This window comes from Mustela erminea, chromosome 8 (genome assembly GCF_009829155.1).
Source record: "Mustela erminea isolate mMusErm1 chromosome 8, mMusErm1.Pri, whole genome shotgun sequence".
Lineage (NCBI taxonomy): Eukaryota > Metazoa > Chordata > Mammalia > Carnivora > Mustelidae > Mustela > Mustela erminea.
This window is the reverse complement of record NC_045621.1, coordinates 68,090,100-68,117,034: the sequence shown is the minus strand read 5'-3', so window position 1 is coordinate 68,117,034 and position 26,935 is coordinate 68,090,100. Positions and strand designations below refer to the sequence as shown.

Genomic DNA, 26,935 nt, shown 5'->3' with positions numbered 1-26,935 from the left:
CATGTGATACCTGATATGTCTCCCCTAAAACACACATAAAGGCTGACATCCCTCAGGGCACATGTCTGATGAAAGGACCAGGGCCCTCATTCATTTTGCTGATTTTTTAAAGGATTTTGGTCTAGCAATATTGCACTTGCACAGCTTTTCATACAGATTTTTCAAGCTAAATTATTTTTATTTTAAACAAAAATCTATTTTTTCCAATGCAGCATGTTTAAGTTAGCATCACTTACTTTGAGAATGAAAATATTTATGTATGATTTACTAACTAAAATTCATACCATATTTTGTGCTTTTTCGGTTAGATGCTTTTAATTGTAAGGAATAGGGAACTCTGGGGACTCTCGGGTGGCTCAGTCAATTAAGAATCTGCCATTGGCTCAGGTCATGATTCCAGGGTCCTGGGATTGAGTCCCTCATCGGGTTCCTTGCTCAGCTGGGAGCCTGCTTATCCCTCTGCCTGCTGCTCCCCCTGCTTGTACTCTCTATCTCTCTCTCCCTGACAAGTAAATAAATAAAATCTTTAAAAATATATATCCTAGCCAAAAAAAAAAAAAAAATAGAGAACTCTGGTTGTCTCAGATTAAGGAAGTCTATTGTAAGTATTCTTGCCCAAATAAGGAAACAGGGACATCATAGCTAGGACACATGGGGACCCAGAAAAATCAAGTTCCTAAACCTCACAGAAGAATAAGATATCAGCCAACCCTGAGGGGACTGGACACATGAGCCATTCAGAATACAGGTGGCTCCTAGATCCGTGTAATTGTGCAGACCCCTCCATGGCTGGCTGCATAATTTGCAGGAGCAAACTGAAAATGTGGAGACTTTAAATCAAAAAGCAAGGAAACTGCCATTCTATGTCCTAAGATTTAAAGCTTTTTCCTTTCTTTTGCTATCTCTCTCTCTCAAATTGTCATGAGTTTTCAAAAATATGTTATTTAACATCATTCTAAGTAAAGCATCAGCATGGTTTTTACCATTCATCTTTATATGAGGCAATGTCAGTTTTGAATGTAAATATAAGAGCATTTAACTCATAGTGCAATCATCAAACTTGCGCACTTCCTATTTTGTAGTTCCTATGGGCATATATACTGCATTCTTACCAGAGCAGTGAACATGCCACGCAAAACTAATTCAGTTGTTTTTATTTCACTTCTTCATTTGTGCACATCCTACCAACAGCCTCTACCTTTAGCCTCCTGATGAGCAGGGAAAGACTGAAAGACAAAGGACTGGATTGTCTTTGCTTTCCTTTCCTTCCATGTCATCATTTTCAGTGGAAGTGATTGCCCATCTTGGGGAAGCAACATGAATAAGAAGGGAAATGATAGGTTTCCCCGCTCATTTATGCTTCTTAAAACACATTGCGTTCTTGGTGCCTGGGTGGCTCAGTCAGTTGAGCACACCAGACGCTTGATTTCAGCTCAGGTCATGATCTCAGGGTCGTGAGATGGAGCTGCACATAGGGCTTTGCGCTCAGTGCCAAGTCTGCTTGTCCCTCTCCCTCTGCACTTCCCTGCCCCTCTTAAACAAATAAATAAAATCTTAAAAAAAAAAAAAAACAAAACCCACATGTTGCATTCTTTGTGCTTTCAAAACAGTTCTGGTTCTGACGGTAAGTGTGGCCCTTTGTGAGTGCCCTGTTTACTCAGCCTTAAACATACCATGGTACCTGGTACTTGCTCTGAGTCTCTACACTCCCAAGCATCACAGATCCATAGGCTTCTGTGCTCCTGGGACTCTGTGAACATGGTATATAATGAGGCTGTAAGGAGTGGCAGACATGCTTACTGAGGCTATCTCAATGATAAAATTAATGAAAATTTCAAGACAGAGACAACAGAACATTAAATCAAGGGCTGAACTGTGTTCATGGTCACATGTTCATGAAGCTGGCTTTGGTCCCATCACTAGCAGAAAACATGTTCGCCATGTGGCCCAGCTGTGTCTGCTCCTACTGCTCTGGCTGCTGCCACCTACTATCTTGTTCTCTATTTGGGTTCTCAAATTGTCCTAACTTCAGCTAATTCATGGACTTTCTGTATGTCTTTAATTTCTTTGCCTGGTCCCAACTGACTCCTTCTCTTCACATTGCCACCTAAAACTACTGCAAGAGAGAGACTCAGATAATCCTTTTCCGAGTTTTATGCTAGCCCACCCCTTAAATGGGACAGAGGGACTGGGATAGAGGTGGGAGCAGGGAGAGAAAGAGGAAAGAAATGAAGGCGCATGAATTGAATTCAGAAACTTGAAATTATTTCCTTTGCCCTTAGATAATGTCTTTTCAATCTCTAAGTGAATGAGTACAGAAAGTAACTGAAATGACAATGGGTAATTGAAAGGAGAGGTACAGTTTTACAGACACATTACAGCTAAAAACCAAATGGTTGCTCAAAGATTTATTGAAGAGATTTAAGTATGAATATTTTCGAGTTTCATGCTACATATCATACTACAAGTTCTTTTGTGGATAAAAACCATTATACAGACTTTGCCTTTACAATTAATTTTATTAAAGAAATAATATTGTCTGCATGTTAATATTTCATCTGGATTCAATGAATACTTTTCAAAAATAGTTTTTTTTCTTTTCACTGACTTCATAGGAGGGAAAATTTCTATCTTTGGAAATGTGTGGGAGAAAAACACAAAAGAACAATTAAACATTGGTTTTGCTTTATTATTTATTTATTTATTTTTATTTATGGTATGTAGTAAGGGATGATAGCTCCCAAGGCAATCTATGCATGATTATGAAATGCCATTTTCTTTGTGAATTCATTTTTTAATAAAAATGCCATGTCTGACCATTGCAGAAGTCCATGGTGTTTCCTTTTTGGGACCATGCTTAGAATGTTGGTTGCTCATCAATTCCTTGCATGACTGTTTCTTCTTTTTTTTTTTTTTTTAAGATATTATTTATTTGACAGACAGAGATCACAAATAGGCAGAGACGTAGGCAGAGAGAGAAGAGGAAGCAGGCTCCCTGCTGAGCAGAGAGCCCGATGCGGGGCTTGATCCCAGGACTCTGGGATCGTGACCTGAGCCAAAGGCAGAGGCTTAACCCACTGAGCCACCCAGGCTCCCCCACGCATGACTGTCTCTATCCCATTAACAATTATGAAAATAAACCAATGCTATAGAATTCTTGTCTTTACCATAATGTTCATTTTATCTGCCCTCCCTCCACCCCATTTTTTAAAAAATAAATTCAGGCTGTCGATGTAGAAGTAGAAAATGGAACAAATCAGAACAGGAGCACCAACTTATGTATTTACTTAATTAAAATTTAATTACATTAAACTAATTAAACTTAAATGCATAAAACAGAGAAATGAATTAAAATGGGGAAAAAACAAAAAATATTTATGGATACAATTTCAAAGTTTCCTAAGAATAGTAAAGAATTCCCTGGACCAAATAGTACCAACATTTATTCATTTTTTGAGAAGAGAATACATTTGAAAGGAGTTATGGTTTATCTAGCATGGGGTCACCTGAGAGTGTTTGGTAGACATTGAAAGAACAGTCAATGAATAGAAGTTGGCAGAGTAAATAGTAGTAAATGATCTGTGTGGGGGCTCAAGGGTAAGAGTGTGGTATGTTCCAGTATGGGCATGAGGAACCATTTCTTAGATACTGTGCTCCAAAATGGGTACCAAACCACTGACGAGAACAAGCCACTCTGGAACTGGTCCACGTGAGGACCAAGAAATATTTGTAAAAACCTGAACACCTACCATTCCTTGAAGTCATCTGGTAAGGCTGCCATGCATGGAAATCATTAAAGTCAGGTCTATTTTCAGATTCATTCGACTATCTTAGACTATTTTTTTCTCATTAGTGTTACTTCGGCCCTATTATCGACTATCATAAAGCATCATAGAAACAGCTACTCTATTGTAAATTGAGACAGATTCTGGGGAACTTAAAGTCTGGAGTAGGAAGGAGATTTACTTTTTACTGTTTGCCCCTTGACACACTTTGGCTTTTATCTTACGTGCATTGTCATTGTTTTAAATTTTTAAAAAAGGAAGACTGTGGTTGGAGGACACTGCAGTATACTTTCTGAAGAAGATAGAAATGTAGTAATTCTTTGTACAATTAAATATTGCCATGAAATATATGTAGCTTATAAAATCTACTCTGTTGCTATAGAAATGGGTATAATATAAATGCTCAGACACATACTAGATTTACATACTGAACGATGCAGTGATATTGTAGACAGAAGCACAGATCACAGAAATTTTAATATGTTTGATGTAACAGTCATGCAAATCTGTATTTGCCAAAGGAATTTTATGGAAAATGATTAGGCTATGCTTGCTTTTGGGGGGAAAAGAGGACACAGGGGGTTCCCTAAAAAATCATTTCCAACTGAATAAAGTTGACATTTGGGTAGGAGTTTTTCATGGAATGTAGTTACAATGACTGTCTTCATTACAATGCACTAGCACACTGTAGTTATTTTATACAAAGGGGAGAAAAGACGTTCTTAGAGTTTTGTCAATTATATTTTGTTTTTGAAAAGAGTAAGAGAACTTATCTATTTTTTCTTTTTTCTTTTTTTAAAGATTTTATTTATTTGACAAAGAGAGACACAGTGAGAGAGAGAACACAAGGAGGAGGAATGGGAGAGGGAAAAGCAGGCTTACCACTAAGCAGGGAGCCCAATGCGGGGTTCGATCCCAGGACCCTGAGATCACGACCTGAACCGAAGGCAGACACCCAACGACTGAGTCACCCAGGCGTCCCTATTTTTTTGTCTTTTAAGGAACAGATTGCTTTTATTGAAGAAATAGATGTGGTTAAAAAATTTTTACACCTGAACATGAACAAGGAAGTACATTCAAAGTCATTGCAGCACTGTCATACAAGTAAAAATTTAAAATCTGTAACACAATACTTCATGTTACTTTGGAATCCAGTGTTATGTAATAAAAGTAGAAAAAATATGGACTGGTGACATTCCAAATTCAAGAGAGTAGTTGTCTCCGAGGAGGTTGAGATTTGAAAATGGAAAGAGAAAAACAGGGAACTTTAACTTTGTTTGTAATAATAATTTGTTATCAAGTAAAAATAAATTAAACTGATCAGTAAAATAGAAAATTTACCATTGATTATTATTAAAAAGAAAAGAAGAACTAGAATTGAAGCACATACAAAATGTCAGCATTTATTCATTTGGGAGGTCAGCTTATGAGAATTTGTTATATTATCTATTATACTTGTCAAAAACTTTATTTAAAGGGGCACCTTGGTGGCTCAGTAGGTTAAACCTCTCCCTTTGGCTCAGGTCATGATCCCAGCGTCCTGGGATCGAGCCCTACATCAGGCTCTCTGCTCAGCGGGGAACCTGCTTCCTCCTCTCTCTCTGCCTGCCTCTCCCTGCTTGTGATCTCTGTCTGTCAAATAAATAAAATCTTTAAAAAAAAAAACTTCATTTAAAAAACTACAAGCAAAACAAGAAAATAAACTTGCTCTGTCTATGAAAAATGTAGAAATGCCCACTTATTATCAAGTATTAGAATAAGTAGTGCATGTAATAATTTGGAAAGTGAATGAGTATTTCTAAATGGTGGTAAGTTTTGATTTTGATCGGTTGGAGATTTCAAGAGACTAAACAAAAGAAAACAAAAGGTAAAGAAAATCAACAGGTAAAAAAATATTAACTAAAAAAATATATTTTATTATTTTTTAACATGGGAAACCATCTATGGTTCAAGGTAGCACTATTTTATATATCACTAAGGGTCAAGATGGAGGTGAATATTGCCAGTACGGCTGCTAGATGTCATTGATCTAAAGAGGAATCCTGATTCCAAAGATGTTCAAATATGAAGCAAAACAAAACAAAATACATCTTGGAATTGGTAAAATGCAATAAGATGGTATTCTAGATCTTCCATCTCAAATTAACGTAACAAAGAATGCATTGGACTTTTGTTGGAAAATCTTATTAAAATTAGTTAAAAGTCTTTAATGAGTGGGACCCAGATGGATCAGTTGGTTAAGCATTAGATTCTTGGTTTTGGCTCAAGTGGTGATCTCAGGGTCATGAGGTCAAGTCCTGCCATTGGCTCAGTGCTCAGCGTGGAGTATGCTCAATTCTCTCTCCCTCCCCCATTTCCTCTCTGTCTTCCCCTCCCCCCAACCAGTGCACACATTCTCTCTCAAATAAATAAAATCTTTAAAAAATAGATATGACTATATGAATATTATTGGTTTTTATTCAATGAAAGACACCATGTATGATTTATAGTTGGTTGATCATTTCGGACAATATATTTACAATGTTAAAAATTGACAAGGAATTATTTAAATATTTTATTTAAATATTTTAAAATATTTAACAGTGCTGTCCCTTAGAACTTTCTGTGATAAAGGAAACATTCTGTGTCTGTGTTATCCAGTATGGTTGCCACTACCCACATCAGGCTACTGGACATTTGAAATGGGGATAATATAACTAAGAACTAAGTTTTTAATTTTTAAACTTAAATTATTTCAAATTTAAATAGCCACATGTGGCTAATGGCTACCTTATTGGACAGTGCTAGTCTTGAAATATTAAAAGAACTCTACCAAATCAATAAAAGAAATACAAGATTGTCCAATAGAAAAATATAAATAGGTTGATAGAATGGGAAGCCCGAATTGCCAACAATCACATGAAAAGATCCAAAATGACAAGTAACAGGAAAAATGCAAACTAACATAGTAACATAGTATAGCTGAAAAGGTCAAAAGTCAATACCAAGTGTTGGTGAGGATGTGGGGAAAACAACCCTCACTTACTGCTGAAGGTTGGGGTAGACCTATGGCTATCTTGGAAAACAGTCTGGTGAAATTACGGATGCATATATCAAATAACCAAGTAATCCACCTCACTTTCTGTAGAACAGCTCACATATATGTCATGAAGAAGGCAGATGTCCATCATGAGGTTGTTTATGATGATAGAGATTTGGAAGCTATTCATATGGTGGAAATGGAGGATTACAGTGCAGCAGAAGTACACTAAGGAATACTTGGCTACAGTCAGAAATAATGAACCAGAACTACATACAGCAACAGAGAAAGAGCTTAAAAACCCAGTGTTTGGTGGAAAAGGCAAGAAATAGATTGAGATGTGTAGCGTAATCCTACTAACGTATGTTTTCAAGATCAAGTGACACAAAAACAGTATTAGATTTTTCAAGATACTTAGATACCCAAGGACAAATACCAAGCATATTATTCTTGGTAGCTATGAAGGGGGGAGGGTAGAGAGGGGAGCAGGGAGCAGGAATAAAGGAGTAAAAATAGAGGCAATGGCTGGAAAAAAAGACCGATTATAGTATGACATAAGTGAAAGAATATGATTAACCTAGCTTCTTTGCACCTGACGTTCAAAGGAGGGGGGAGTAAAATGTGACCTGGCATTTGAATTCCCTGGATCATCTAATCATTATTTATGGTTTTCTTGATACTGTGTATATTTTTATGAGCTAAACAGAAGCATATTTTGTGTTCTGTTGCTTCTGTTAATCAGTAATTGCTTTAAACACAGGCATGCTTATAATTCATTATATTGGTCTCTACTAGTTTCTGTGAACTCTACCCGCTGCTATTGCTTTTGCACAACAGAATATTTTATGTTCCATTCCGGTATTTCCCTAAAGAACATAATGCTTTGTGAAACTTCTATTGTAGAAAATATGTGAATACTGAATTGAAACTGTAAGAACTGAAGAGCAGAAGGGTCCAGAAGAACAGAGCAGGTGACAGTTCACAGGTGCTCTCATTAGCTGCTCTGGGTGCAGGTTTAGATACTATTCTTTTAGACAAGGTTCTCAGCTGAGTGTATTAGTTAATCCTCTGAACCTGAAATGATTTGCATAATCATGAGACTGGGCCTGGGATTTGATTCCTATGGCAACTTTGAAGCTTTTTCAGGCTCCGGCTCTTTCTTTTCTCTCATTTCCTCTCTCTTTTAGAATTTTTCAGGAATGGATTTGTGGAGTTGTGTTTTTTTTGTTGTTTGTTTGTTTTTGTTTGTTTGTTTGTTTGTTTTCCCTTTATGTAGAAGCTGATCTTGTAAATCTTTTACAAATGAAAAAGTGTTCAGAGCTGCAAAAGAAAACAATCAGATACTGTTGTATTTTACTGCACCTCCCCCAAGGTATTATCATGACATCTTTGAAATTAGTGTACCTTCTTGTTTTTATTTAACTGATTCGTTACATAAAGTAATGACCTCTCCCAAGTAACACATGATGCTTCAATTTCAAAAGTATACCGTTCAAATGATAGAAATCAATGTCTATATGAATTTCCAAACTATAGCCAGAAAACCAGTTACTTCATTTCAATCCTTATAAAGCTTTCCTTTTCTGCAAAATAAGTATTTTCTGCAAAATAAGTATTTCTGGTCGTCTGTCATCTCAACTAAGATGACCATGTTAGTTATCTAATACTATTTAACAATTGCTCTAAAACTTAGTGGCTTAAAATAAAAAATCTTTTGTTGTCTCTCATGGTTTGGAAGAGTCAGGATTTTAGACGGGCCACAGTGGGAAGCATGAGGGCCTCAGCTGTAAGACTCCAAGTCTTGGGAGTGGAGTCATCTAAAGGCTTGTTTGCTTACATGTCTGAAAGTTGATATCAGCTGTCAGCTGAAACCCTCAGTTTCCCTTTCATGGGCCTCTCTTTGTGGCTGGTTTGAGATTCCACATAGCATAGAAGCTGAGTTCCAAGGGCAAGTGTCCTGAGAGAGCCAGGCAAAAGCTGTGTCCTTCTTATGGCCCAGCTTCAGAAGCTGCATGGTATCTCTCCCATTCTTCCCCACTAATCAGGGCTGTACAAGCCCCATCTGGACTCAAGGAAAGAGTATCTAGATCCTATCTCTGGTGGGTGTTAGCTACATCTCTCAAGAACATGGGAGATGGGATAAATATATTTTATTATCGCATCACAATGACGAACTCATTTTAACTTGGGAAAGAAGCTCAAATCCCAGGATGGCTTTGGTGCTCAACATTATTCCTTCCTAATTAGTGTGCCTACATGGGTCCCTTTCAAAAATAAGTAAATGAAATAAGTCCTAATGAAAAGATCTCTTACTCAAGATGACTAGTTCTTTGAAGATAATTACCAAAAAATGACTAGAATTAAACCAGTGACATAAAAGTAACTGTCATATCCAATTAATTAGGACTCTTTGGGTTGCCAGTGACAGAAATGAACTCAAACTAGTTTAAGTAGGTGAGAATTCGTTGTCTCATGATTCTGAAAAGTCCAGGCCTTCATACGGATTCAGTCATGCTGGATTCAGGAACTCAAAGGATGTTATTAGGCCTCTGTTTCTTCCCATTTCTGGACTCTTCTTTTCTCTGCACTGGTTTACTCCCAGGGAAGCTCTTTTCTTGTGGTGATAAAGATGGGTCCCCCATATCTCCAGACTCAGTCTCTAGTGCTTGTGATAATAGGAAACAAGCTTCCCCTAAGACTTCTCTTTGCATCCCTTAAAAATTGCTGAGAGAGGATTAGGGTTAGGGTTAGGGCCAGATGGGGGTACCCTCTGGACAAGTCACTATTTCTCCAGAGAAATAGAACCACCAGGTGTGGAGGCCAAGCAGTCCCATGAACTGCAGGCTGGGAGAGTTGGAGAACCAGGAAAGCTGGTGGTGTAACTCAGTCTCAAGTCCAAAGGCCTGAGAAATGGCAGGGGGGCAGGGGAGCTGATAAGGTAACTCCCTGTCTGAGCCCAAAAACTCAAGTACCAGGAGCTCTGATGTCCATGGGCAGGAGAAGATGGATGTCTCAGCTCAAGCAGAGAGATAAGCAGTTTGCCCTTCTTTGCCTCTTTGATTTGGCCCCTTGATGGATTGGATGATGCCCACCAAAATTGGTGAGGAGGATCTTTACTTGGTCTTCCAATTCAAATGTTCATCTCTTCCAGAGTCACCCTCACAGATATACCCAGATACAATGCTTTACCAGCCATCTGGACATCCCTTAGTCCAATCAAATAGGCACATAAAATTAACCACCACGAGGTGGATGGGAAAACTTGGCCCGCCAAAGTCATACCTGAGATGCAGGGGTGGGGAGGTCTTATGATTGACAGCCCTATCAGGGATCAGAGGAGTAGCTCCTGAGTGAATAAGGTAGCTGTGTGATATCAGATGGCAGGGTAAGTGGATGAGATGCAAAAATAATGATGGTGAGCAAACCTAGTAGGTTTTAATGCTTCCTCAAACATCCGTCTAGAATTTTGGTAGAGCTGAATGAGGGAAAGTCAACTTATTAAATCTTAAGTTAGGAGAACCCAATAAGCAACCTCCTGGGTTCTTATGCTATCAAATGGGGTGACTAAACAATTTCCACATTGTAAATCTAGAGTTCACTTTTTTTCATACCTACATATTCATTGCTATTTTATCTCTGAAATGGCATGGTTTAACCTCAGTCTTTAGCCTATACTGGGGGTTTATAGGTCTCCTGTGGAAAACTGTATTAAATCACAAAGGAAAAATGACCTCCTTATGCTGTTGGAATATGATTTATGAGTCCATGCTTAGGTGTTTTATTACTATATATCATAACTTTTATTAGAGCTTCCATTAATATTGCCAGTAGTGAGCCATAAAATTGGCTCTGGGTATATCCACGAACTTTTATAAAACTCTTTCTGAATCACTAGTTTTTCTGTAAATCATATAAAACATTTTTTTGAAAACCTGGCAGTTCTCTTCGTTGTGGTTTAGCACTCTCCTTTTTTTAAAGAATAGAATCATAGCTGCTCAGAATTGTGCGAGCTCTTGGAAGTCATCTAATCTCATTCTGTATTTCTCTATGTCTGGAGTGTAGGCAATCTGTACATTGAATAGAATGAATGAATCTCTTCCATAATGTCATGCTGCTGATAAACATACTACCTCACAATGTCCTAGGGGTTATTTCTGTTGTTTGTTTTTTTGTTTGCTTTTGAAACAAATTCTAATTACCAGAAATTTTCCCAGTTTTTCTTTTCAGCCCCACGGAACAAGCCTACACATCACAGGTGCTTAATTTCTCATCTTTAGGTTACCACGTGTTCCCCGAGACTTCTTCAGGCTTCATATTCTCAGTTCCATCCAACTTTCTTTATGTGTCATAATCTCCATAGCCACCTCCATCTTGACCACTTGACTTTGGCCATGTCCCAGTCTCACTGGGAATAGTGGTTCATTGTATCACAAATCTACCAGCCCCTCAGTTTTCTGGTCTTCATTTTTGCATCTTATTCATAGAGATATCTCTGGAGACTGTCAAATTATTTCCTGCCGTCCAGATATCTTATTTTAAGGCCTTTGCCTGACTAAGACAAACTATGAAAAAAAAAAGGAAATGAGATGAGTTTTGTCTGGAATTACCCCAGACAAATTGGAACATTTGGTTACCAATCTATGATTCGCAGCATCCTTTTTCTTCTGACTTAAAAAAAAAAAAAAATAGAGATTTTATTTTTTTCCTGACTTTGATCATCTGGTCTTTTTCCCTTCTCCCTAAATCATCAAAGACTATAACAAAGTTTCACTGACCTCATCCACAGGTCCTGATAGGATTCTTGGATGTTCATTGTGGCGGCATAATATTTTGAGATGTTACCTAAGATTTTTCTTTTCTGAGTTTCTTTTACTCTTTGCTCTTAATGCATTTAGTAAATGCATTCATTGACTAAAGGCAAGGTTATCACAGCAGAAAAGCGAAGGAAAGGCTTTTTACATTTCTAAAGCTTGTGCCTTTGTCCTCGCTTCAGCATCACATATACTAAAGTTTGTGCCTTTGGACATAAAAATATTCTAGGCCCAGACGGAACTCAGGCCATAAAAATTAGATGGTCGGGGGGGAATTGTGCTGTCTTCAGTCAGGGTCTGCCTTTGTCGATCCTGTCACACCCTCTGCTTCCTCTCCTCTTCACCTGTGATTCATTGAACTGCATCCATTTGCTCAGACTGGAGAAAGAGAGAGGAGAAACACTCAATAAGTTTGGAAATCCAAGAACAGAGGAGAATGTGGGCATGCCCAGGATAGAGGCAAGGCTTGATAGTTTTCTTATGCCCAGAAGAAGAGTGAGTGAGGTGTCTAAGTTACGGATCCAGGCAACCCAGGTCAACCTCACAAATCCTGCCTCTTCCCAGAGCAACTTGGGAAAGAGCAGAATGATTTCCCCTGGGCCTGAGAGCGGCGTGGAAGTGGTGAAAGTCACGCTAACATGGAGGCTTAACACAGAAAGAAGTGAGTCCTAGAAAGGCAGCAAGAAAAGGTCAAACAGGGATTTTGCTTCTATGATTTTCCAGCGTGTGTTCTGAGGAATTCATGGAGGTGTGCTCCTCAGTTCCTCCCCCAAGGACTTCCTGGCTAGCTGTAAAGGATGCAGTTAGCCCACATGCTCCATCTGTTGGTACCTTCTGGCTCTGGTTTAGTATTTAAGTTAAGGCCTCCTTCCCAAGGTAGCACCCTACCCCAGCCCCCCTCGCCTTGAATGACTGAGTGTGGAGAGGGTCCCAGCCATATCTGCCCTGAGTGGGCGTCCTCATGGTCAATCTTTGCTCCTAGCCAGCCTGTTATTTCAATTAAGACTGTCAGGCCTGCAACATGGTCAGAGGTTTTTTCTGTCCCATATTGTTTCCTCCCCAGTTCATCTCTAAATTTTGTTCTAGGTAACTCTCACTAGACCTTTGCCTTCCTAACTCTGTCTCAGCATCTGTGTTGCACAGTACCCAAATGACACAACTTCTCTGTACCAAAGGCTTAATTAAAGCACTAGTTAATTAAAGCTGGCAGTATTTGTTTTTACTGATATGCACATGCAGCCTGTATATGGCTGATGTCCATCCACTATGGAAAAAAATCTACTGGTAAACTTTCTAATCAGACTTTAGATTGACAGAATTAATAGGATTTACAAAAGCATAAAAGAGGTCCCAGCATATGGGACCTTGCATTTGAGAAACTTATCGATAGCTTGAAAATGCTTTACATTTTTTAAAGAAAAAATTTATCTGTGGCCATAATCACTGTAGAAAAACTCATGACATCTTTAGTTTACAGTACTAATAATAATGGCCGTCATTTATTATGTTACAATGTGGCATTATTATTACAATATGGCAGGAAATGTGATAAGCATTTTACATACATCATCTCATTTAGTTCTAGAGGCTGATGCCTAAGCAATATTAATTCATGAATTAGTTAATTGCTCTTAAGAATTTCAGCTTTAGCCAGAAAGTACATTAGCACTAGAACTGGAAATTGCTATCCGGGTTATATAATGAATGTATTCATTCAAACATTAAAGTATAATGTTTGATCCTGGAAACAGAAATATTATGGTATTACTGGTTTAATCCAAACAAGTGTATACCATAGGAATAATTACAAACTTTCTAACTACATTATTTATTTAGAAAAGTACTATTTTCGGGGTGCCTGGGTGGCTCGGTGGGTTAAGCCACTGCCTTCAGCTCAGGTCATGATCTCAGGGTCCTGGGATCGAGCCCCACATCAGGCTCTCTGCTTGGCAGGGAGCCTGCTTCCCCCTCTTTCTCTGCCTGCCTCTCTGTCTACTTGTGATCTCTCTTTCTCTGTCAAATAAATAAATAAAATCTTTAAAAAAAAATCCAACCTCTTACTTCATAAAATATGAAAGCATTGTTTTTACATAGGGGAGTATCAAGGATGGGTAAGTTGCCTAAGGGTGGAGTCAACACTATCAGATCCCAAGTAGGGACACTGACTATTCTGAATGTGAATGGATTTCATCAAATGCTTTTTCTGTGTCAGTTGATATTATCATATGATTTTTCTTCTTTAGCCTGCTTATATAGTGGTTCATGTTGATTTTTTAAATGTTGAGCCAGTGTTATATATTGGAATAAATCCCACTCCATATAGTATATACTTCATGTTATATACTTCTTTACATACATTGTTGGATTAGATTTGTTAATATTTTGTTGAACTTTGTTATCGGAGTTCATGAGAGGTATTAGTCTTTAGTTTTCTTTCTTGTACTGTGTTTGTCTGGTTTTGGTATTAGAGTAATCCTAGCCTTATAAAATGAATTGGGAAGTGTTCCCTGCTCTTCCATTTTTTGGAAGAGATTGTGTAAAGCTGATGTTGACTTTTCTTGATGTTTCATAGAATTCTCCAGCAAAACCATCTGGGCCTGGAGATTCTTTTTTGTAAATTTTTAATTACACATTCCATTTCTGTAATGGTTAAAGGACAAAGCAGATTAATTATCTAGTTCATCCCAGTTAAATTTTAGTATTTTGTGATTCACCTTTTGGCTATTTTTTTTTTTAGTATAGTTGACACACAAATTACATTAGTCTCAAGTATACAACTTAGTGATTTGACAAGTTTCTACATTATGCTAAGTTCCCAAGTTAGCCCAATGTTAGCCTAATGTTCCCAAGTGTAGCCACCATTTGTCTTGTTACGTCACTCTTACAATATCATTGACTGTATTCCTTATGCTATGCCTTCCATTCCCATAACTTAGTCATTCCATAACTGGAATCTTGTATCTCCCACTCTCCTCATTTTGGCTATTTTGAGGGGACAAAGGAAAATGCTCAATGCGAGGGCCACAGAAAATATGAAGATCTAAGTAGTAATCTGATTTTACATTTACATTTATAAAATGTAAAGTATTTGATACTCAGGATTTAATTTGTTAAATGGACTTGGAATCATGAATCCAAACTAGTGATGAATGCAATGTGAGGGATTTGTTGGCTTTTTCTTCTTCCATCCTAAATCTTTGATTTTATTGACCCTATTTTAAAATTATTTGAAAGTTAATGATTCCATTTTTTGCCACCAACACCCCAAGATCCTGTCAAGTATTTAACTTGAAATCATACACATAGCCTAGGAAATAAAACCTTCCTCTGCTGTTGAAATAAAGCTTCAGATACATGTTTGCTATTTTCACAGCTGTATTGGTCAAGGAGAATAATGAAGACAGAAGTATTTCAAACAGGGGAGATTTAATGTGGGGGAACTGACTACACAGGTGATGGAAGACTGAAAGAACCAAAGACCCTTGTGGGGTGGCTCAAAGATTCATACCTGCAAAAAAAGAGAATTTTTCAGTCCCATCCAGGACTGGAGAACAAAAGGGAAGATGTGAGGCTACAAAACCTTGGGGTGTGATAGGAGCACACACGGATGGTGCTGGGATCCCTACGGAGGTGTTTGTGCCTGGTGCTCAGGGGTCTGACCGGGGCCTCATGGGGCTGGAGATGGGATGCCTGAACACACTGGATGCCTATTTGTCTGTCAAATGATAATTATGGAACAAGAGGGGCAACTAATCGGTGACATAGTAGACCCATTTCAGGGAAGACAAATCAATAAGAGCCACTATTGCGGCACTTAGGTGGCTCAGTGGGTTGAAGCCTCTGCCTTAGGCTCAGGTCATGATCCCGGGGTCCTGGGATTGAGCCCCACGTTGGACTCTCTGCTCGATGAGGGGCCTGCTTCCCCCCCCTTTCTCTGCCTGCCTCTCTGCCTACTTGTGATCTCTGTCAAATATATAAATAAATAGATCTTACAAAAAGAAAAAAGCCACTGTTGAATGGACCTAATCCAGAAATCATAATGAAAATATAACTGGACAAGAGATCATTCAGCTGGAAATTGAAAATGAATGTGTATGGCAACTTGTACCCAATGTCAGGAAGCTGTGTATTTAGCATAGGGCCTAGCACATTTGTTGAATGGATAATTCAGTTTCCTTTTGGGGACAATACCACAAACATGAACAGCAGGATAGTCATGCCTTCCAATGGTGATGAGCATTTAAGAAAATGCATATACTCGTTTTATAAACCTAGTACACAGGAATGTTTCCTTTTACTTCTTTGGGTTGTTTGGAAGAACCTCTTCTGTGTGGTCTTTATTTTAATTTAGCGTCTGCAGCAGTAATACAGCAAATTGCAGTAAATCAAATTCATGTCACTTAGAATGCTCCTGAGAAAAGTTAATCAGAGAAAAACATAACACTTTCTTTCTATTATAGTAAATAAAATTTCAGATTGTGCTTTATATGCTCCTTAACAGGAGAAGTCCTGTTGTTTACACTGAAGAGTAATAAAAGGTATCTCTTACCTTGTTAAATTAAAGGTACTTGGCCAAGTTGCCTCCTTAGCGCAACTGAGCGCGTCAGTCTCATAAAGGTACTTGGCCAAAGTACCACTGTGTTCCCCCTTCTAAGACAAAACATGGTATCTTGTATTTGAATGTGTTAAGTTTTCACTTTAAGAGTCATTTGCTGAGCACTGGGTGTGGTGCAAAAACAATGAATACTGTTACGCTGAAAAGAAATTAAAAAAAAAAGTCATTTGCTGGAGGCTTTGAGTGTACTTGTCATAACATTACACAGAATGCCTCTGCAACTTTCCCTCCAACTGAAATCAAGTGCTGCTATCTGCTGATCTGAAACTGAAAGTGCATTTAGTAAACCTTCAAAACACCCACTATTAATTCCAACCCTGTAAGAAAACAGATTCCAAGGCAAGGATATTTTTAGTTTTGCCTGCTGTAATAAGTCACAATAACCTTCCATGATTTGGGACTTAATATGATTTTTCATTATAGAAATTCAAAGTTATACAATTGAGTGTAATTTATGAAAATATGCAGGCGTTGGAGGACCAAGTACCTTGTGGGGCTCCCCACTCAGCAGGGAGTCAGCTGGAGATTCTCTCTCCCGCTGCCCCCCAAATAAATAAATCTTTATAAATCAATCAATTAATTAATTAAAACTATTTTTTAAAAAGAGAAAATACCCAATTATCTATGAGCCTCCAAATTTTCTTTTTTCTTTCTTTTTATTTGTTTTTAAGTATTTTATTTATTTATTTATTTATTTATTTATTTATTTGCGAGAGAGAACATGCAGGGGGAGGAGCAGAGGGAGAAGGACAAGAAGACGCCACGCTAAGCACAGAGCCCAACATGTGGCTAGATCCCAGGACCCTGAGATCATGTCCTGAGCTGAAATCGAGTCAGACGCTTAACCAACTAAGCCACCCAGGTGCGCTGAGCCTCCAAATTTTCGAACTGAAAATGAAACCCAATCAACTGAGTGGCTATTAAATGAATTGGAGAAAGAGAAGTTTAATTCCATGACGTGGAAAAGCCATCCTTTTGTCCCAGTGCCTTTCATAATGCCTGGTATACAGTAGGCACTCAAAAATATATTTCAATAGATAAGCAATCATAAAATAAATATACTTTAATTGTTTTTAAGGGGCTTAAGTGCCTCATACAAAAATGAATAACCTATAATAGAGAATAGTAGAGATTTTAATCATATTGAAGATAATTGAGTAAGTGAAAAGATAAAATCTAAAAGAATAAAAAATAAGTTTGGGTACCATAGATTGGTAAATCTATGGATTGGGTTTCACATGGACAGACTAAAAGCACAAAGAATCATAAACACTTGCACAATTTAGCTTGATGGGACTTTTAAATTTACCTTTTATTTTTAGCGTTTTGCATTGGGGGTTCACCCACAGCTGAGTCAAGTATTAAGTAGGCTAGTATTAATGATCCTTAATTCAGACTTTTGCTTTATACTACAAAAACTGCACATCATTTGATACTGCTTAAACAACTATAGTCTAATACTGAACACAGCTCTTGTAAAAAATATTCGTTTCTAGATAATTGCCCAAGAAACACATTAGAGGGTGAGTATCCCCTGGATATGGTAGACTGTCCTGAAATGGAAGCTACAGATACAATGTCAGTTGCTAATTATTGTTCCCCTCCTGAGATTTCCTTCAGTCACTACTCCTCCCTCACCCACTGCTTCTTTCCCCTGCTGCCTGGGGGTCCTTGAAGTTGGTTGTACTGAAACTACTCCCCTAGGGCTGGATCTGCTATGCCAGACAGAGGATCATCCTCGACTTGGAGTTTGGCCAATCTCATCCCTAGTGCCATAGTTTTGGATTTGCTATCCCACGCCTGCCCCTCCCATCTCAGTCCATCTGCGTGGTCAGAAGGAACAGGGAACTTGGCGTTGGCTGAAGGCCTGCAGCTACAGTGATGGCACTACCCAGGCAGTGAGAGCTGGCTTGCCCAGGGGCAACAGCGCATCTCATTTGGTGTGAGGCAGGCTGAGGGGTGCAAGACAACGGGAGGCATGTCAAAGTCATAATCCTCAACTGGTTCAAACTGTGCCTTAGAGAGAAGTGTGACCTACGGTGGTTTCAGACAGAACCGTAGACATGACTTAACCAATTCTATTTTCACAATTTTCTGATTCAATTTCCAAACTCATAAAAAAACCAATGCCCTTACGATTTTGGATTTTTAAGTTAAAATTGACTCAAATGTAAGCATGTTGATGTTAGTCTTTGGCTGGTTTGAAACATTCCTTTGAAGACAATATGTCCAAGAGTTAATTTAGGCACAAACTGTTTCTATAGACTTACCCTTGCATATTTTTGCTTTTGCATAATTATACCACTGTAGAAAAGAAATTCTCAGTAAGTTCCCAAGAATAATATCCCAAATCATCCTACAAAACTAACATGAAAAAGAAACTACCACTGCTAATGGATGCAAGGTTTCCTTTTGGGGTGATGAAAATGCTTTGGAACTGGATAGAGGTGGTGGTTGTACAACCTGTGATGTCCTGACTCCCACTGAACTGCACTGAAAATGGTTAGTTTTAGGTTGTGTGAATTTCACCTGGACAAGGAAAAAAAGTTTAAAAAAAGAGGAGGGGGGCTAAAATCACTACTATTCTTTCTGTCACCACTGAGAACCCTGGGAACTCAACTTTATTGCCACACCTACCAACACCAGCACTGTCGCCATTTCTGATTCAGGAACTTAACCTTGCAACCACAATGACCTCTTTCTGAAAGCAAGATAGAGGTGCCACAGATCATGCCAGCGATATGAGAAACTGCACAGAGCTTGTTCCTCATGCTGCTGATGTTTCTAATTGTGAGAGATGGCTTGCCCTTGCAACCAAGTTGCTGTCTGTATTCTAGCAGCAAAGGAGACCTGAGGGAACAATACTCATAACATGGAGCTTTACTCAGATACCAAAAGACCCTTCAAAAGATGGTGGGCTACCACAAAAATAGCAAGCATTTATTACATCATCCCTGGCATGTGGATGCTGTGGATACTGACTAAACATCTGATTAAGTTCTAAGAGAGAGGAGATATTATACATTTTACTTCCCAGATGATGCAGACAAAAGCTTGGTTTTGCTACAGCACCCAACTTCCTACTGGGACAAATCAATATTTGCAGTATACACTCCGAATTAGACTATATACTCAAATCTGTCATCTGTTGTTAAACCGGCTTGAATTCTTCCCCCAGGCATCAAATTCCCATCAAGTATGATTGATCATTGACCCATTTAGGCATAGGACTAAGCAGGGGCACCAGAGATGCCATCTTTGGGATATCCACAGAAGTCAATGATTTATATCTATAATAGTGAAGAGTTTTATGGTCACACAAACTCTGTGTGTGTGGTTTGTGTAGGTGTAATGTGACACATAGGTTTTGGGGAGAATGGTGATCTGGGCAGTACAAGTTATGGCATCTATGGGGAGCCTGGGTGGCTCAGTGGATTAAAGCCCTTTCCTTCCATTCAGGTCATGATCCCAGGGTCCTGGGATTGAGCCCTACATTGGGCTCTCTGCTCAGCGGGGAGCCTGCTTCCTCCTCGCTCTCTCTCTGCCTGTCTCTCTACCTACTTGTGATCTCTGTCAAATAAATAAATAAATAAATAAATAAATTTTTTAAAAGGTTATGGCATCTACCATGTTCTTAAGGGGAGCAGGTGATTAGTGAATATCTACATGCTGATATCCACCTACTTCTTTTCAAACAGGTGGTAAATATCATTCCACGATCCCACCCCTGTGTTGGCGAGAGGGAAGCAAGGTAGGTGATTTTATTTTGTAACAATTAATATTGGCATTAACAGGACAAAGATTAATATTAAAATCTAAGGAAACCTATTAGGCACAGCTTTAATGAGCACAGTGCCTTGACTCAGAGGAAGAGGGTGGACTAGTGAGCGGTCTATGTAGGTCCATATACATATCTTTAAGCTCAAAGACTCCTGTAGGCATGTGTATCCTACATAAAGGTCTCCAGTGTCCTTGAGTGTTCAGAGTAGAATAGAGGGATGCATTATGATATTCACTTCTGACCTGTGCCTCCTGTTGACTGGGCCTTCACTTATAGGTTAGAAGACTGACATAGAACAAATAGATGGATTGAAGTAAGATGCTGGGGAGAGTAATAAAGTTGTGCTAGTAACTAAATGGGCCAACCAATCCCAAGTTTCCTAATTTTTTTTTTTTTAGGGAGGAGAAGGGAGAGGGAGAGAGACTCTTAAGAAGGCTCCATGACCAGCACCGAGCCCAATGTAGGGCTTGATCTCACAACCCTGAGACCATGACCTAAGCTAAAATCAAGAGTTGGATGCTTAACCCACAAAGCTATCCAGGCGCCCCAGCCCGTGTCTCCTTCTTCAGGAAGGGAGTCCATAGAGGCAAAATTTTTCTCTAAAAGCCTCAAGAATGTCAAGCATGACACCTACAAATCGCTGTGGGGCTAAGATTTCAAACCTTGTACTTGCTTTGCCAAGAAATTTTTTTTTTATGTTTAAAGATTTTTATTTATTTATTTGACAGATAGATCACAAGTAGGCAGAGAGGCAGCCAGAGAGAGAGGAGGAAGCAGGATCCCTGCTGAGCAGAGAGCCCGATGCAGGGCTCGATCCCAGGACCCTGGGATCATGATCTGAGCTGCAGGCAGAGGCTTTAACCCACTGAGCCACCCAGGCGCCCACTTGTACTTGTTTAATAAGCCATCTCCTGTCTGTCATTATGGAGATGAGTGACAGAAGGGCTTCAGCGATCAATGCCCTTGATGATGCATGGATAGGGACATAATCAATATAAAGCTCCAAGTAACCTCAGTTAAAGACAGAACTAGAGAAATGGTCTAGTGAGCCCATATCGTAGCATAAGAAAATTTCAACAGCCCTAAGGCAGGATGGTGAAATTATACTGCTGACCCTCCCAAGTGAAGTCAAACAAATGCTAGTCTAGATGGAGGGGACTACAAAGGCAGGCAAGGTCATGACATTCATTGGACATACTGCCATTTACTCAATAATGAAGACCACATCAAGGACCAAATGAAATAAATGGGAAGGTATCTTATTCGGCTATCTCCAGTCCTCAGTAAAACTTCAGAAGCATGATTTATTCTGAGGTGATATACTGGAGATTTTAAGGGTGACATATACTAGCAATGAGCAATTAGAGAACAAAAAGGTTTTTAAAGAATATTTATATTAGCTCTCAAAAATTAAATACGTAGATTAAATCTAACAAAGTGTGTGCAGGATCTGTATGCTCAAAGCTACAAAGCTGATGAAAGCATCAAAGATGATCTAAATAAATTGAGATTTATCGATCGAAAGACTCAGTGTTGTCAAGATGTGAATTCTCAAACTGATCTGCAGATTTAACATACCACAATCAAAATCTCAGGAGGATTTTTCCACATATCGATTTGAATGTTTTTTGCCTATTAATAGTGACAAGGACATCCACTGTTCCAGCCAGGTTATAAACTAAATCTCTTTCACTATACCCTCAGAAGTCACCCACTCACGGGACAGTCATGTAATAGATTATGCTCAATTACCGCATCATCTGCTAAATTATTGCAAAACATTACTTTCACAGGTATAAGAGTTCTTATTGGCTATTTCTTTTGTGCCCTGTCAAGATCTATACTCTGTCAAGATCTATATCCTGGAGACTAGATCCACATGATGGGAAACCATCACTTAGACCTTCCTGTAAGGGGCTATACCAAATCCTGCCTATCTCACACTGCCTTCAGTGCCAGCTCTTTAGGTCTTGGTCCCTTGTTTCCCACTACCCATTACTTTGCTTATTGCCTAGAGCAGATAATAAGGAGGCTAGTGAAACTATCATTGTCCACCAAAGTTTGCTGTCATCACCCATAACCTCCTATGAAATGATGAATATTACACATGGGCATCACTTCTTTGCATTAATCAGGACTTCACTAGTCACATGTTCCACTAGGAAAGATCCTTATAACCCAGATTTTACCAGAGTTAATTAATGAGTTTGGATCTCAAGGTCATGGCAACACCTGCCAAGTACTCTTGAGTATCAGGAATGGATCCAACCTAGCCCTTCTGGGTACTTTTAACATCTTACCAGATCTACCTGGCTCCCCACTCACACTGCAACTGGTTTAATCTCTTCAGTTAGTCTCTTGGGATACTGATAGCAGTTTATCCCAAGGTCTCTAAACCCTTGCTATTCAAAGTGTGATCCATGGACCAGCAGCAATAGTATCACCTGGAGACTTGTTAGCAATGCAGAATCTCAAACCCCACTTCAGACTTGCTGAATCAGAATCTGTGCCTTCTCAAGAATCTGTGCACATGGATGTCTGAGAAGCATTGCTTACAAGGACTTAACTGTAACTTCCATTTGTTAACTAAGGCTTTGTGAAAACATACCCTGACCGAAGAGCAAAAATCAAGGTCAGCTGGGCACTACAGAAAAAGTGCAATTGCCTGATAGTTCCTCATTGGTGATTGTTCCTGTTGGTTGCTTTTGTTGGTCACTGAAGGTTGATTTTGAGATGGAAGAGATTTTTCTCCAAAGTGAAGATTTGCTACTACAGATTGAGAAAGGTTAAGCTTTATCAAAAGCACAAAAGTTTGTGCTTGTCAAAAACACTAGGCCTCTTTACAAACTTTGTTTGCCCAAACACAAAGACATTGGATGTTTCTGTCTTCCATACTTCAAAGTATTGGATCAGAGTTAGGAGGAGGAAGCCCCAGGCAAGAGCTTCTGCCTGGCAAACGGTGAAGCTTTGGACTTGGTACTAATTACATTGTCCATGGCAGGGCTGACACGGACTCAAGCCAACAGACAATTCCAGGGTATGTCTTACATCTGACTACCACCATCCAGTTGATTGTAACATCCAGCAGTGGCCTGTATCGTGAGTCAAGCCATTGTTTTTATGACTAAACTCTAATTCAAAATAATAAAATGGTATTGAATTTTCTGTCTGAATATTGATTTTTTTTATTTATTTTTTCAGTGTAACAGTATTCATTGTTTTTTGCACCACACCCAGTGCTCCATGCAATCTAATACCCACCACCTGGTTCCCCCAACTTCCCATCCCCCGCCCCTTCAAAACCCTGATTGTTTTTCGGAGTCCATAGTCTCTTATGGTTCACCTCCCCTTCCAATTGCCCTCAACTCCCTTCTCCTCTCCATCTTCCCTTGTCCTCCATGCTATTTGTTATGCTCCACAAATAAGTGAAACCATATGATAATTGAATATTGAATTTTAACTGGTAGTATGATAAATTATAAAATTTTTCAGATACTGAAACATCTTTGAATTCCCCACTTAGTTTGTGACGTATTATTTTTTATACACTATTATGTCAGTTTGCTCCTATTTTACTAGAAAACGTTTCCTCTATGTTCATAAGATTAGTATATAAATTGATTTTCCATACTGTTCATGACGAAGTTTAGCTTTGAGATTTTACAAACTTTATGAAATGGATTAGGTGGTTTTCTTTTTCTATTCTCTAGAAGTTTCTTTAACATAGGTACTACTGGGGGCACCTGCGTGGCTCAGTTGGTTAAGCATCTGCCCTTGGTTCAGGTCATAATCCCAGGTTCCTGGAACCAAGCCCCGCATGAGGCTCCATGCTCAGAGGGAAGCCTGCTTCTCCTTCTCCCTCTCCTACTCCCCCTGCTTGTGTTCTCTCTCTCACTGTGTCTCCATCAAATAAATAAATAAAAATCTTTAAAAAAAAAAAAAGGAATTATCGGCTTCTTGTGGTTTTTTTTGGATGTCATTTCCTTTTCTCTTTTTTTCATTTTATTTCTTTCCAGTGTTCCAAAATTCATTGTTTATGCACCACACCCACTGCTCCATGCAATATGTGCCCTCCCAGGCTCACCCAACCCCCCCCCCCCAAAACCCTCAGTTTGTTTCTCAAAGTCCACAGTCTCTCATGGTTTGTCTCCCTCTCTGATTTCCTCCATCTCGCTTCTCCTCTTTGGTGAGTTGTCATTATGATTACTAATTATTACTAATTCTATTTCCTTAGTAGTTATTGGTTGATTTAAATTGCCAAAATCTCTTGGATGAATCCATTTCTTTTACATTTTCAAAATTTTGATCAGAAAGTTAATGGTATTCTTTTTTTTTTAAAGATTTTATTTATTTGATAGACAGAGATTACAAGTAGGCAGAGAGGCAGGCAGAGAGAGAGGAGGAAGCAGGCTCCCCGCTGAGCAGAGAGCCCGACGTGGGGCTTGATCCCAGGACCCTGAGACCATGACCTGAGCCAAAGGCGGAGGCTTTAACCCACTGAGCCACCCAGGCGCCCCAGTTAATGGTATTCTTACAATTATTTTCAATCTCTACTTGTAGTTGTATTTTCTTGTTTTTATCTAAATACGGTTCATTTGGGCCTTTTTTCCCCTGATTAGTCCTTGCTACTGGTTTGTCTGCTCCCCCCCTTTTTTGCTTTTACACAGAATGTTCTTTACATTTATTTTATTTTGATATTATGTTATGTGAGCCATCCTTAGTTTTTGATGTAGTGTTCCATGATTCATTACTGGCAGTAGCCCTTTTGAGGCAGCTTACAAAGGCTCCCCAGAGGTACCGCCTCCTGCTTTTTGCTGCCACACCTACCCTAACAGTGTTCGCTCATTTATTTTTTAAAATTTTTATTTTTATTTATTTTAAAATTTTTTTCAAGGATAGTGTTTATTTTTTAAAAAAATTTCATTATCAACATATAATGTATTGTTTCAGGGGTACAGATCTGATTCATCAGTCTTACACAATACACAGTGCTCTCTATAGCACATACCCTCCCCAATGTCCATCACCCAGCCACCCTATCCCTCCCCACTACCCTCCACCAACCCTCAGTTTGTTTCCTGAGATTATGAGTCTCTTATGGTTTGTCTCCCTCTCTGGTTTCATCTTGTTTCATTTTCCCTACAATCTTCCCCTTGCAATCTTCCCCTACAATCTTCTGCCTTGTTTCTCAAATTCCTCGTATCAGTGAGATCATATGGTAATTGTCTCTGATTCACTTATTTCGTTTAGCACGGTGCCCTTTAGTTCCATCCACATAGTTGCAAATGGTATGACTTCATTTTTGATGACTGCATAATGTTCCTGTGTGTGTGTATACACACACCATATCTTTATCCATTCATCTGTTGATGGACAGCTGGGCTCTTTCCACAGTTTGGCTATTGTGGACATTGTTGATATAAACATTGGGGCGCATGTTCCCCTTCAGATCACTACATTTGTATCTTTGGGGTAAATACCCTGTAGTGCAATTGCTGGGTCATAGGGTAGCTCCATTTTCAACTCACTTACTTCTTTATACTTTAAAAGAAACCCATAGCTTTAGTAGTGCAGCTTTGCTATTCCTTCAACTTCTTTTCTTCTGTATTTTATCCTTTGGCTAGGTTTCTTGTGCTGGTTACTACTTAGAGTTTTCTTTATTGCACTGATTCCTTTTTGTGTGAGTTCATTTTGAGAAAGGGCACATGATGAATTCATGATTCATTACACATTCACAGAACATACAGTTGTAAGTGACTCCTATGTACTGGGAATTATGGGAGATACTGAGAGTAAATGATGAAAAGAAATAGTTTGTATCAAATCAGATTATTTTTATACTGTAATAGAGTAAAATAAATGACACTCAATTTCTATTTCGTTCTATTTCAGTTATGTAATCAGATGGACTTTTTAAAGTTTTTAGACAAATACATATTTTTAAGCAGTATTATAATTCTATAGCCATTGTATATTGGATTCTATAATGGAAGACATCAAAGTATAAAATCAAGGCAAGAATACTGTGGCCTTTTACATATGAGTTAAACTTTTAAAATGTCCTGGCTTCATAAACTGTTTCCGAAAGGAAATTTTCACCACTTTGAACTTATTATAATCAAATGTCAACATTTCCATTCCAAACTACAGAATTCCTCGCAATATTCTATGTGACAACTGCAGGAAGTACACTTTTAGACTTTGAGAAAATAATTCCCAAATGAATGTAACATTCAGAGGAAAGTTTCTCTAGTTTACCTTCCTGGAAAGAAAACTGTCTATTTTTGCTCAAAAATCTGTAGTTTAATAGAGTAAAAGATAGCTGTTTACCATTCCCTAATAAAAATAACAGCTTTTGCAAGGTAAAAAAAAAAAGGGCTGGGTGCCTGGGTGGCTCAGTGGGTTAAGCCGCTGCCTTTGGCTCAGGTCATGATCTCAGGGTTCTGGGATCGAGTCCCGCATCGGGCTCTCTGCTCAGCAGGGAGCCTGCTTCCCTCTCTCTCTCCCTGCCTGCCTCTCTGCCTACTTGTGATCTCTCTCTGCTAAATAAAAAAATAAAATCTTAAAAAAAAAAAAAAAGGGCTAACATTTTGCAGGGAAAATGGGCCATTTACACCAGAATGAAGGGACGTAGAAACATATTCCAAACCCATTAAAACATAACCTCACTGCTGAAAAACTTTTTAAAATTACAGTTGGACTGTGTATAACTATGTACAATACTGGCCCCAGTGAGGAAAGAGTATTAATAAGAATAATAATATACACCTATATCATGTGCGCTAAGTGATAAGCACTGTTCTTTTTTTTTTTAAAGATTTTATTTATTTATTTTTTTCACAGAGAGAGAGAGAGAGCATAAGCAGGCAGAGTGGCAGCCAGAGGCAGAGAGAGAAGCAGGCTCTCCACTGAGCAAAGAGCCTG

At 38.8% G+C, this 26,935-nt stretch overlaps 1 long non-coding RNA gene across 2 annotated transcripts in view; it reads left to right on the top strand.

Moving 5' to 3' along the window:
- The window catches only part of LOC116597780, a 44,481-nt gene extending 24,039 nt beyond the window's left edge, over positions 1-20,442 (top strand). Inside the window, exons 2-4 of one of the 2 annotated variants that reach the window (XR_004288778.1) lie at positions 7,708-7,789; positions 19,929-19,985; positions 20,417-20,442. This is a non-coding gene — a long non-coding RNA (uncharacterized LOC116597780). The remainder of the gene's footprint in view (positions 1-7,707; positions 7,790-19,928; positions 19,986-20,416) is intronic. The other variant, XR_004288779.1, reaches the window with a different exon arrangement.
- Positions 20,443-26,935: the final 6,493 nt, after the last annotated feature.